Here is a 12410-nt window from a genome sequence, read left to right as displayed (position 1 = left end):
TTACATTCTCGGCATATTATATTAATAAAAGTTATCAGTTACGTCAAGAAAAGTGTTAGGTCATGATGGGTTTCGAACCCATGACCTTCTGCGTATTAAGCAGATGTGATAACCACTACACCACACGACCACGGCAACACATTGTTAAATTGTTATATAAAAAGCGTTGTATATAAAGAATAGTGAACATATCGTACTTATAAAAAATTCAAAAAAGTTCACAGACACCAAACCACATTTGCACTCTTCATTTACGGTTTGCCATTCCTAATCCACGGAACACCATGTAAATTGCGATTTCTGATCAGATTTATGGTACATTCTCGGCATATTATATTAATAAAAGTTATTAGGCATGCCAAGAAAGTGTTAGGTCATGATGGTTTTCGAACCCATGCCTTCTGCGTGTTAAACAGATGTGATAACCACTACACCACACGACCACACCAACATATTGTTAAGTTGCTATAAAAAAGCGTTGTATATCAAGATGAATGAACATATCGTACTTATAAAGATTTTAAAAACGTTCACAGACACCAAACCACATTTGCACTTCTCATTTAGGGTTTGCCATTTCTATTCAGCGGAAAACCATATAAAGGCAATTTCTTATTATTTATGATACATTCTCAGCATACAATTTTAACAAAAGATATCAGTTATGTCAAGAAAAGTGTTAGGTCATGATGGGTTTCGAACCCATGGCCTTCTGCGTGTTAAGCAGATGTGATAACCACTACACCACACGACCACGGCAACACATTGTTAAATTGTTATATAAAAAGCGTTGTATATATAGAATAATGAACATATCGTACTTATAAAGATTTCAAAAAAGTTCACAGAAACCAAACCACATTTGCACGTCTCACTTAGGGTTTGCCATTTATATTCAGGGAAAAACCATATAAAGGCGATTTCTGCTCAGATATATGTTACATTCTCGGCATATTATATTAATAAAAGTTATCAGTTACGTCAAGAAAAGTGTTAGGTCATGATGGGTTTCGAACCCATGACCTTCTGCGTATTAAGCAGATGTGATAACCACTACACCACACGACCACGGCAACACATTGTTAAATTGTTATATAAAAAGCGTTGTATATAAAGAATAGTGAACATATCGTACTTATAAAAAATTCAAAAAAGTTCACAGACACCAAACCACATTTGCACTCTTCATTTACGGTTTGCCATTCCTAATCCACGGAACACCATGTAAATTGCGATTTCTGATCAGATTTATGGTACATTCTCGGCATAACTTATTCACAAAAGTTATTAATTATGCCAAAAAGTGTTAGGTCATGATGGGTTTCGAACCCATGGCCTTCTGCGTGTAAAGCAGATGTGATAACCACTACACCACACGACCTCTACATTTTGGGTGAGGGTCAAGGTTTAAAACATGGTATTGTTTCATATTAAATATCCTTTTGGGTTCCTTAAAACAATTCTCATGTAGATGCGACCTGCCAAAACTATCGTTTCGTTTACTTATGTTGCCAGGATTACTCGTTATGCTTTTATTAAACGTTACGCTCTCATTGGTGATTCGTGTCTATTATAATGTGGAGTTTCCTCAAGGTGGTTTTATTGTATGAATGTTGACAAGGATAATTCAAGACGATTGCTTAGCTAGGCTGCTTGATCGGTACTGATGAGTCATAAAGATAACATCAGCTAGACCACCCATAACATTGCTTCAAGGTCACACATACTTAGTACACATATAACACGCTCCTTTTTGGGAGGACAGTAAAACAAAACTTAAAATGTCAGTGAATACAAAAGCATAAAAATAGAAAATGTTTATAATAGAGTTTGGAGCTGAGTTAACTAAAATGTATGTCGGTGGATGTAGCTTACTAAGCGAGGTTAATGTTACATGCTCAATTTTTAAAATTAGTTTTCTGGCTGGGGGTACCTCACTGGTGGTTTGGATATGCGCCCTGACCTAGTTGTGTGCGTTTGCGCAGATGGAAGTGACTGATAATTACTACTAGGCTGGTGGGTGGTGTGTGAAGACTGTGAGGTATCTGATGAGGTTAAAGGCTGTGTGGCCTCTGACCTTGTGTCATTGTGGTCTACACCTTGTGCCGGTCTATGTTCCACTGCCATAAAATTACGCATGGTTATATTCTCTAATTGCAAAGATTGCAGGGTTGTTGGGGCTTCCTTGTATGGCCTCAAGAATTTTATGTTCCTTCTAAAAACTCTACCCTTGCCGATATTCACATAAAAACTCCTGGGTGTCTCTGCTCTCCGGATGATCACACCATCTACCCAACGCCGATGGCCTAGTTGGCACCAAACTCTCATGCCCACACACATCTCAATAGGTCGCCTAGCTGGGCTTGTGTTGAACATATCTTGCGACTGGCGCTCTCTGAAAGCTTTCTCAATCAGGTTAATGTCTACTTTTTGAAGTTTGAGCTGTTGAGGCATGAACTGAAGATTGTTTCTTAGATTTCTTGACTGTAATAGAACTGAAGGTGATGGTAATTTACCCCCCAGTGGTGTAGATCGAAGGGAGGCTAAGACATCAAACAATGTTTGATTTGACTCATGGGCCTTTTTCAGGCTGCTTTTGATAGTTTGATTCATCCTTTCAGCAAGGCCGTTAGAACGAGAATAGTACGGGCTAGATGTGATGTGCTGTATCTCAAGTTCTTTTAGAAACTGTTCAAATTCAAATGATGTAAAATACGAAGCATTATCAGAAACTAGGATCTCAGGTCTACCAAAGTCAAGGAACTGCCTACGCAGTATCTCGACAATGCTACTTGAGTTTGCATTCTTCAGCTCACAGCAGGTAGGCCATTTGGAATATCTGTCTACCGTGACTAGATACTCCTTGCCAGCTAAGTGAAAAACATCTATGCTTACTGATTGCATTGGATACTGCGGTATGTCATATGGTTCGTAAGCACATTGTGCATTTGCCCTCACATTCTCCTGGCATGTTGCACAACTCAACACCACATCCTGTATCTGCCCCTGATAACCTGGCCAGTACACGGAATTTTTGGCTTTCTCTATGCACTTACTAACCCCTAAATGTCCTATGTGAATGATATCTATTACCTGCTTGCGCATAGACACTGGGATAACTATTTGACTGTTTTTAAGTATCAGACCATCGTGTGTCGTCAAATCATATCTCGCTGCCCAAAATGGTTTCAGTGGTTCAATGCACATTCTCCTCTTAGCTGGCCAGCCATTTCGTATGTAGCTGCTAAGGATTTGTAGAGTGCTGTCTGATTGCACTGTGCTAAGGAGCCGGTCTTTGAAGGTTGGGTTTCTAAGGACACCGCTAGTGACTGAATGGATTTGTTCTGTATCTAGTGAGCTTAGAGCTTCTGCATCTTCACATAAATCTGCCAAAAAGGCACGCGATAGTGTGTCTGCAAGAACTAGAGCTTTACCTGGTTTATGCACAAGTGTGTAATCATATAATTGATTGCGTAGTCTCATTCTCAATAGCCTGGGACTGATATCATTAAGACCCTTATTCATGATTCCTATGAGTGGAAGATGATCCGTTTCTACCACTACATGTTGACCATATATATATTGATGGAATCTTCGTAAGCCAAACTGAACTGCTAGATATTCTTTTTCGATTTGAGCATACTTTTTTTGAGTGTCTGTCAGTGTGCAGCTAGCAAACTCAATTGGCTGCCCGTTATGCATTATCACTGCACCCATGCCAAACTGACTGGAGTCCACAGATAATACAATAGGCAGGTCTGGATCAAACATTCGCAATGCTGGAGTGGATGTCACCACAGCCTTCAGTTGTGCCAAGGACTCATCATGTGTGCCTGACCACGACCAAGTCGCATTTTTTTTTGTTAGTTCTCTCAGCGGGGTGGTTATGTCTGACAAATTAGGGCAAAACTTTGAGAGATAAGTTGCCATTCCAAGCAATCTACGAACATCTTCCACATTTTGTGGTTGAGGCATGTCAATGACTGCTTTGATCTTAGCTGGATCAGGCTTGATGACCCCGTCCCCAATTATGTGACCTAGATATCTGATGTGCTTTTGTCTGAATGTACACTTTGACTCATTTAACCGGAGGTTCTTTTCTCGGCACCTCTCTAGCACTGATTTGAGGATTGCGTCATGTTCAGCCATTGTGGGTGCATGAATCAAGAGGTCATCGACATAGCACTCAACGCCTTTTATATCCTCAAATAGTTCAGAAACTGTGAGACAAAATATCTCTGGGCTTGAAGAAATACCATATGGCAACCTTAAAAACCTGTATCTACCGAAGGGAGTGGCAAATGTGGTGAGTAGGCTACTATCTTCGTCTAGCTCCAACTGTAAGAAGCCAGATGTAGCGTCTAACGTTGTGAATACCCGCGATTTAGATAGTTTAGCAAATATTTCTGATGCCGTGGGTAGTGCAAAATGTTCACGCCGTAAACATTTATTCAACTGAGTAGGATCTAGACAAATTCTAAGTGAGCCATTTGGTTTTAATACATTTACAATAGGATGAACCCAATCTGTGGCCTGTTTCACTTTGGCTATAGTGCCCTGAGATTCCATTTTTTGAAGAGTGTCCTTCAACTTATTGCGCAATCTAAAGGGAACCCTTCTGGCACTTTGAATTACTGGTTTAGCATTTTCTTTCAGTTGCAGAGCATGTTTGCATGGGAGGCACCCCAAACCACTGAACACATCTGGGTAAGCTTTAGCAAGGTCATCGCTGACTGTATTTGAGACATTGACCAAACCCAATTCCATTGCACTTGGTAATCCTAACAAGGTCTTCTGACCTGCACTTGATGACACTATTACAAAATCTAGTGGTACAAAACGAGCGCTAACATCCACCAACAATGTTACTTTACCTAGTACATCTAGTTCATGGTTGCTAAATGAAACTAATGACTTGCCATACTTTTGTAGAGGTGTATGCACCGATAAAGAGTCAAATATCCCTTTAGGCATGACATTGCATGAAGCTCCAGTGTCAACTTTGAGATGTAGCGGCTTTTCATTGCACCTTGTGGTGATGCACCATTCTCTTCGGCTCTTGTCGTTGTTCACAGTAAAAGTTATGTCATTCTGTTGTCCACTGGTCTCTACTAGCTCATATGCAGCTTTGGCAGCAGACTTACGCTGTGGTGCCATACAAGCTATGCTGAAATGATTCATCTTGTGGCAATTTCGGCACTCTTTGCCGTATGCAGGGCATGCTCCTTTAGGGTGACTCGACTTACAGTATTTACAGTTATTTACTCTGGCGCCGTTCTTATTCTTGTGAGCTAGATGGTTCGGTTGTTGTACTGTATTAATATTAGCATTCTCTTTGTCGATTTTCATATCTGTAAGATAATGTTTGGTGGCTTCCGCCCGACGACACAGCTGTATAATTTTGTTCAAATCCGGATTGCCATCTAAATTGAATATGTCCTCTCTGACTTCTGGTGAGTTAATGCCACATACAATTCTGTCTATCAGAGCACTATTTTGTTCATCAGCATGTATATTGCAAGTAGACAAGAGTCCGCGTAGTGCAGTTAAAAAATTGTCGAATGATTCACCTGGAAGCTGTGTTCTGTTATGAAACTTGTACCGTTCATAGATAATTTTCACTTGTGGTGTAAAGTGCCGGGTGAATGCCTCCTTAACCTTTTCAATATCCTTGCGGTCTTCTTCAGGAAGATTGAAAGTTCGGAATATCTCCTGACCCTGTGGTCCAAGTAGGGTTAACAGTATGGCTACTTGGATTTCTCCCCCTTTTGTTGACTTCTCTGTTGCTAGCATATAAAAGTTAAATTGTTCAAGCCATTCGTGCCAGCTTCTGCTAGTCTCACTGGGGTTGCCAGCATTAGATATAAAGCAACCTGGAGCTCGCAAACCACCCTCTGCCATTACTATCCAGAAGCGATAATCCACACTATATACTATAGACGTCCTGACACCATATTATAATGTGGAGTTTCCTCAAGGTGGTTTTATTGTATGAATGTTGACAAGGATAATTCAAGACGACTGCTTAGCTAGGCTGCTTGATCGGTACTGATGAGTCATAAAGATAACATCAGCTAGACCACCCATAACATTGCTTCAAGGTCACACATACTTAGTACACATATAACAGTGTCAAACATTTGCTCGGCATGATGTTGGGATTTCGCATCAAAAGTGAGGTCATGATGGGTATCGAACCCATGACCTTCTGCGTGTGAAGCAGATGTGATAACCACTACACCACATGACCACCCTAGTCGACCATGCGAAAGCATTGGTGAAATCTGGTACTGGACATCCGCTGTAATTAATTATTATTGGCTGAGCGACGTATTAAAAATGATAAATGATAAACCCTCGAGTTCCCCTGTCTACCGTCATGATACCTCATTTCTGAAATCGAAAACAAGATGCAAGTATTCTCCATCACCAGATTCAATGAACCAATTGTTACACATTTTTATCCCAGTATCTGGTTTTTCCGGTTTAAAATAAAAGTCGTGATAGGATTCGAGCCCTTGGCCTTTTAGACGTTAACAGATGTAGTAACCAACACACCACACATCCACACCAACACATTGTTAAATTGTTATAAAAAAGCGTTGTATATCGAGATGAGTGAACATATCATACTTATAAAGAATTCAAAAAAGTTCACAGAAACCAAACCACATTTGCACTTCTCACTTAGGGTTTGCCATTTCTATTCAGCGGAAAACTATGTAATTTGCGATTTCTGATCAGATATATGTTACATTCTCGGCATATTATATTAATAAAAGTTATTAGGCATGCCAAGAAAGTGTTAGGTCATGATGGTTTTCGAACCCATGGCCTTCTGCGTGTTAAACAGATGTGATAACCACTACACCACACGACCACACCAACACATTGTTAAATTGCTATAAAAAAGCGTTGTATATCAAGATGAATGAACATATCGTACTTATAAAGATTTTAAAAACGTTCACAGACACCAAACCACATTTGCACTTCTCATTTAGGGTTTGCCATTTCTATTCAGCGGAAAACCATATAAAGGCAATTTCTTATTATTTATGATACATTCTCAGCATACAATTTTAACAAAAGTTATCAGTTATGTCAAGAAAAGTGTTAGGTCATGATGGGTTTCGAACCCATGGCCTTCTGCGTGTTAAGCAGATGTGATAACCACTACACCACACGACCACACCAACACATTGTTAAATTGCTATAAAAAAGCGTTGTATATCAAGATGAGTGAACATATCGTACTTATAAAGAATTCAAAAAAGTTCACAGAAACCAAACCACATTTTCACTTCTCACTTAGGGTTTGCCATTTCTATTCAGCAAAAAAACCATGTAATTTGCGATTTTCGATCAGATATATGTTACATTCTCGGCATACTATATTAATAAAAGTTATTAGGCATGCCAAAAAAGTTTTAGGTCATGATGGTTTTCGAACCCATGGCCTTCTGCGTGTTAAGCAGATGTGATAACCACTACACCACACGACCACGGCAACACATTGTGAAATTGTTATATAAAAAGCGTCGTATATAAAGAATAGTGAACATATCGTACTTATAAAAAATTCACAAGAGTTCACAGACACCAAACCACATTTGCACTTCTCATTTAGGGTTTGCCATTTCTATTCAGCGGAAAACCATATAAAGGCAATTTCTTATTATTTATGATACATTCTCAGCATACAATTTTAACAAAAGTTATCAGTTATGTCAAGAAAAGTGTTAGGTCATGATGGGTTTCGAACCCATGGCCTTCTGCGTGTTAAGCAGATGTGATAACCACTACACCACACGACCACGGCAACACATTGTTACATTGTTATATAAAAAGCGTTGTATATAAAGAATAGTGAACATATCGTACTTATAAAAAATTCAAAAAAGTTCACAGACACCAAACCACATTTGCACTCTTCATTTACGGTTTGCCATTCCTAATCCACGGAACACCATGTAAATTGCGATTTCTGATCAGATTTATGGTACATTCTCGGCATAACTTATTCACAAAAGTTATTAATTATGCCAAAAAGTGTTAGGTCATGATGGGTTTCGAACCCATGGCCTTCTGCGTGTAAAGCAGATGTGATAACCACTACACCACACGACCTCTACATTTTGGGTGAGGGTCAAGGTTTAAAACATGGTATTGTTTCATATTAAATGTCCTTTTGGGTTTCTTAAAACAATTCTCATGTAGATGCGACCTGCCAAAACTATCGTTTCGTTTACTTATGTTGCCAGGATTACTCGTTATGCTTTTATTAAACGTTACGCTCTCATTGGTGATTCGTGTCAAACATTTGCTCGGCGTGATGTTGGGATTTCGCATCAAAAGTGAGGTCATGATGGGTATCGAACCCATGACCTTCTGCGTGTGAAGCAGATGTGATAACCACTACACCACATGACCACCCTAGTCGACCATGCGAAAGCATTGGTGAAATCTGGTACTGGACATCCGCTGTAATTAATTATTATTGGCTGAGCGACGTATTAAAAATGATAAATGTTGACCCTCGAGTTCCCCTGTCTACCGTCATGATACCTCATTTCTGAAATCAAAAACAAGATGCAAGTATTCTCCATCACCAGATTCAATGAACCATTTGTTACACATTTTTATCCCAGTATCTGGTTTTTCCGGTTTAAAATAAAAGTCGTGATAGGATTCGAGCCCTTGGCCTGTTAGACATTAACAGATGTAGTAACCAACACACCACACATCCACACCAACACATTGTTAAATTGTTATAAAAAAGCGTTGTATATCGAGATGAGTGAACATATCATACTTATAAAGAATTCAAAAAAGTTCACAGAAACCAAACCACATTTGCACTTCTCACTTAGGGTTTGCCATTTTTATTCAGCGGAAAACCATGTAATTTGCGATTTCTGATCAGATATATGTTACATTCTCGGCATATTATATTAATAAAAGTTATTAGGCATGCCCAGAAAGTGTTAGGTCATGATGGTTTTCGAACCCATGCCTTCTGCGTGTTAAACAGATGTGATAACCACTACACCACACGACCACACCAACATATTGTTAAGTTGCTATAAAAAAGCGTTGTATATCAAGATGAATGAACATATCGTACTTATAAAGATTTTAAAAACGTTCACAGACACCAAACCACATTTGCACTTCTCATTTAGGGTTTGCCATTTCTATTCAGCGGAAAACCATATAAAGGCAATTTCTTATTATTTATGATACATTCTCAGCATACAATTTTAACAAAAGATATCAGTTATGTCAAGAAAAGTGTTAGGTCATGATGGGTTTCGAACCCATGGCCTTCTGCGTGTTAAGCAGATGTGATAACCACTACACCACGCGACCACGGCAACACATTGTTAAATTGTTATATAAAAAGCGTTGTATATATAGAATAATGAACATATCGTACTTATAAAGATTTCAAAAAAGTTCACAGAAACCAAACCACATTTGCACGTCTCACTTAGGGTTTGCCATTTATATTCAGGGAAAAACCATATAAAGGCGATTTCTGCTCAGATATATGTTACATTCTCGGCATATTATATTAATAAAAGTTATCAGTTACGTCAAGAAAAGTGTTAGGTCATGATGGGTTTCGAACCCATGACCTTCTGCGTATTAAGCAGATGTGATAACCACTACACCACACGACCACGGCAACACATTGTTAAATTGTTATATAAAAAGCGTTGTATATAAAGAATAGTGAACATATCGTACTTATAAAAAATTCAAAAAAGTTCACAGACACCAAACCACATTTGCACTCTTCATTTACGGTTTGCCATTCCTAATCCACGGAACACCATGTAAATTGCGATTTCTGATCAGATTTATGGTACATTCTCGGCATATTATATTAATAAAAGTTATTAGGCATGCCAAGAAAGTGTTAGGTCATGATGGTTTTCGAACCCATGCCTTCTGCGTGTTAAACAGATGTGATAACCACTACACCACACGACCACACCAACATATTGTTAAGTTGCTATAAAAAAGCGTTGTATATCAAGATGAATGAACATATCGTACTTATAAAGATTTTAAAAACGTTCACAGACACCAAACCACATTTGCACTTCTCATTTAGGGTTTGCCATTTCTATTCAGCGGAAAACCATATAAAGGCAATTTCTTATTATTTATGATACATTCTCAGCATACAATTTTAACAAAAGATATCAGTTATGTCAAGAAAAGTGTTAGGTCATGATGGGTTTCGAACCCATGGCCTTCTGCGTGTTAAGCAGATGTGATAACCACTACACCACACGACCACGGCAACACATTGTTAAATTGTTATATAAAAAGCGTTGTATATATAGAATAATGAACATATCGTACTTATAAAGATTTCAAAAAAGTTCACAGAAACCAAACCACATTTGCACGTCTCACTTAGGGTTTGCCATTTATATTCAGGGAAAAACCATATAAAGGCGATTTCTGCTCAGATATATGTTACATTCTCGGCATATTATATTAATAAAAGTTATCAGTTACGTCAAGAAAAGTGTTAGGTCATGATGGGTTTCGAACCCATGACCTTCTGCGTATTAAGCAGATGTGATAACCACTACACCACACGACCACGGCAACACATTGTTAAATTGTTATATAAAAAGCGTTGTATATAAAGAATAGTGAACATATCGTACTTATAAAAAATTCAAAAAAGTTCACAGACACCAAACCACATTTGCACTCTTCATTTACGGTTTGCCATTCCTAATCCACGGAACACCATGTAAATTGCGATTTCTGATCAGATTTATGGTACATTCTCGGCATAACTTATTCACAAAAGTTATTAATTATGCCAAAAAGTGTTAGGTCATGATGGGTTTCGAACCCATGGCCTTCTGCGTGTAAAGCAGATGTGATAACCACTACACCACACGACCTCTACATTTTGGGTGAGGGTCAAGGTTTAAAACATGGTATTGTTTCATATTAAATATCCTTTTGGGTTCCTTAAAACAATTCTCATGTAGATGCGACCTGCCAAAACTATCGTTTCGTTTACTTATGTTGCCAGGATTACTCGTTATGCTTTTATTAAACGTTACGCTCTCATTGGTGATTCGTGTCTATTATAATGTGGAGTTTCCTCAAGGTGGTTTTATTGTATGAATGTTGACAAGGATAATTCAAGACGATTGCTTAGCTAGGCTGCTTGATCGGTACTGATGAGTCATAAAGATAACATCAGCTAGACCACCCATAACATTGCTTCAAGGTCACACATACTTAGTACACATATAACACGCTCCTTTTTGGGAGGACAGTAAAACAAAACTTAAAATGTCAGTGAATACAAAAGCATAAAAATAGAAAATGTTTATAATAGAGTTTGGAGCTGAGTTAACTAAAATGTATGTCGGTGGATGTAGCTTACTAAGCGAGGTTAATGTTACATGCTCAATTTTTAAAATTAGTTTTCTGGCTGGGGGTACCTCACTGGTGGTTTGGATATGCGCCCTGACCTAGTTGTGTGCGTTTGCGCAGATGGAAGTGACTGATAATTACTACTAGGCTGGTGGGTGGTGTGTGAAGACTGTGAGGTATCTGATGAGGTTAAAGGCTGTGTGGCCTCTGACCTTGTGTCATTGTGGTCTACACCTTGTGCCGGTCTATGTTCCACTGCCATAAAATTACGCATGGTTATATTCTCTAATTGCAAAGATTGCAGGGTTGTTGGGGCTTCCTTGTATGGCCTCAAGAATTTTATGTTCCTTCTAAAAACTCTACCCTTGCCGATATTCACATAAAAACTCCTGGGTGTCTCTGCTCTCCGGATGATCACACCATCTACCCAACGCCGATGGCCTAGTTGGCACCAAACTCTCATGCCCACACACATCTCAATAGGTCGCCTAGCTGGGCTTGTGTTGAACATATCTTGCGACTGGCGCTCTCTGAAAGCTTTCTCAATCAGGTTAATGTCTACTTTTTGAAGTTTGAGCTGTTGAGGCATGAACTGAAGATTGTTTCTTAGATTTCTTGACTGTAATAGAACTGAAGGTGATGGTAATTTACCCCCCAGTGGTGTAGATCGAAGGGAGGCTAAGACATCAAACAATGTTTGATTTGACTCATGGGCCTTTTTCAGGCTGCTTTTGATAGTTTGATTCATCCTTTCAGCAAGGCCGTTAGAACGAGAATAGTACGGGCTAGATGTGATGTGCTGTATCTCAAGTTCTTTTAGAAACTGTTCAAATTCAAATGATGTAAAATACGAAGCATTATCAGAAACTAGGATCTCAGGTCTACCAAAGTCAAGGAACTGCCTACGCAGTATCTCGACAATGCTACTTGAGTTTGCATTCTTCAGCTCACAGCAGGTAGGCCATTTGGAATATCTGTCTACCGTGACT

At 38.9% G+C, this 12410-nt stretch overlaps 19 non-coding genes across 19 annotated transcripts; all 19 read right to left on the bottom strand.

The window, feature by feature from the left end:
* Positions 1 to 57: 57 nt before the first annotated feature.
* On the bottom strand, positions 58 to 130 carry Trnai-aau (transfer RNA isoleucine (anticodon AAU)). The gene has a single exon. It is a non-coding gene; the product is annotated as a tRNA-Ile (tRNA).
* Positions 131 to 371: 241 nt separating this feature from the next.
* Trnav-aac (transfer RNA valine (anticodon AAC)) lies at positions 372 to 443 on the bottom strand. The gene has a single exon. It is a non-coding gene; the product is annotated as a tRNA-Val (tRNA).
* A 238-nt stretch (positions 444 to 681) lies between these two features.
* Positions 682 to 754, bottom strand: Trnav-aac (transfer RNA valine (anticodon AAC)). The gene has a single exon. It is a non-coding gene; the product is annotated as a tRNA-Val (tRNA).
* A 241-nt stretch (positions 755 to 995) lies between these two features.
* On the bottom strand, positions 996 to 1068 carry Trnai-aau (transfer RNA isoleucine (anticodon AAU)). Its single transcript has one exon. It is a non-coding gene; the product is annotated as a tRNA-Ile (tRNA).
* A 240-nt stretch (positions 1069 to 1308) lies between these two features.
* Positions 1309 to 1381, bottom strand: Trnav-uac (transfer RNA valine (anticodon UAC)). Its single transcript has one exon. It is a non-coding gene; the product is annotated as a tRNA-Val (tRNA).
* A 4796-nt stretch (positions 1382 to 6177) lies between these two features.
* Trnav-cac (transfer RNA valine (anticodon CAC)) lies at positions 6178 to 6250 on the bottom strand. Its single transcript has one exon. It is a non-coding gene; the product is annotated as a tRNA-Val (tRNA).
* A 557-nt stretch (positions 6251 to 6807) lies between these two features.
* Trnav-aac (transfer RNA valine (anticodon AAC)) lies at positions 6808 to 6880 on the bottom strand. Its single transcript has one exon. It is a non-coding gene; the product is annotated as a tRNA-Val (tRNA).
* Positions 6881 to 7118: 238 nt separating this feature from the next.
* Trnav-aac (transfer RNA valine (anticodon AAC)) lies at positions 7119 to 7191 on the bottom strand. Its single transcript has one exon. It is a non-coding gene; the product is annotated as a tRNA-Val (tRNA).
* A 241-nt stretch (positions 7192 to 7432) lies between these two features.
* Positions 7433 to 7505, bottom strand: Trnav-aac (transfer RNA valine (anticodon AAC)). Its single transcript has one exon. It is a non-coding gene; the product is annotated as a tRNA-Val (tRNA).
* Positions 7506 to 7744: 239 nt separating this feature from the next.
* On the bottom strand, positions 7745 to 7817 carry Trnav-aac (transfer RNA valine (anticodon AAC)). Its single transcript has one exon. It is a non-coding gene; the product is annotated as a tRNA-Val (tRNA).
* A 240-nt stretch (positions 7818 to 8057) lies between these two features.
* Trnav-uac (transfer RNA valine (anticodon UAC)) lies at positions 8058 to 8130 on the bottom strand. The gene has a single exon. It is a non-coding gene; the product is annotated as a tRNA-Val (tRNA).
* A 230-nt stretch (positions 8131 to 8360) lies between these two features.
* Positions 8361 to 8433, bottom strand: Trnav-cac (transfer RNA valine (anticodon CAC)). Its single transcript has one exon. It is a non-coding gene; the product is annotated as a tRNA-Val (tRNA).
* A 556-nt stretch (positions 8434 to 8989) lies between these two features.
* On the bottom strand, positions 8990 to 9061 carry Trnav-aac (transfer RNA valine (anticodon AAC)). Its single transcript has one exon. It is a non-coding gene; the product is annotated as a tRNA-Val (tRNA).
* Positions 9062 to 9299: 238 nt separating this feature from the next.
* On the bottom strand, positions 9300 to 9372 carry Trnav-aac (transfer RNA valine (anticodon AAC)). The gene has a single exon. It is a non-coding gene; the product is annotated as a tRNA-Val (tRNA).
* A 241-nt stretch (positions 9373 to 9613) lies between these two features.
* On the bottom strand, positions 9614 to 9686 carry Trnai-aau (transfer RNA isoleucine (anticodon AAU)). Its single transcript has one exon. It is a non-coding gene; the product is annotated as a tRNA-Ile (tRNA).
* Positions 9687 to 9927: 241 nt separating this feature from the next.
* On the bottom strand, positions 9928 to 9999 carry Trnav-aac (transfer RNA valine (anticodon AAC)). Its single transcript has one exon. It is a non-coding gene; the product is annotated as a tRNA-Val (tRNA).
* A 238-nt stretch (positions 10000 to 10237) lies between these two features.
* Trnav-aac (transfer RNA valine (anticodon AAC)) lies at positions 10238 to 10310 on the bottom strand. The gene has a single exon. It is a non-coding gene; the product is annotated as a tRNA-Val (tRNA).
* A 241-nt stretch (positions 10311 to 10551) lies between these two features.
* On the bottom strand, positions 10552 to 10624 carry Trnai-aau (transfer RNA isoleucine (anticodon AAU)). The gene has a single exon. It is a non-coding gene; the product is annotated as a tRNA-Ile (tRNA).
* Positions 10625 to 10864: 240 nt separating this feature from the next.
* Positions 10865 to 10937, bottom strand: Trnav-uac (transfer RNA valine (anticodon UAC)). The gene has a single exon. It is a non-coding gene; the product is annotated as a tRNA-Val (tRNA).
* Positions 10938 to 12410: the final 1473 nt, after the last annotated feature.

Source organism: Watersipora subatra, chromosome 4 (genome assembly GCF_963576615.1).
Source record: "Watersipora subatra chromosome 4, tzWatSuba1.1, whole genome shotgun sequence".
NCBI lineage: Eukaryota > Metazoa > Bryozoa > Gymnolaemata > Cheilostomatida > Watersiporidae > Watersipora > Watersipora subatra.
The sequence above is the reverse complement of the archived record's forward strand: the minus strand, read 5'-3'. Positions and strand labels throughout refer to the sequence as shown.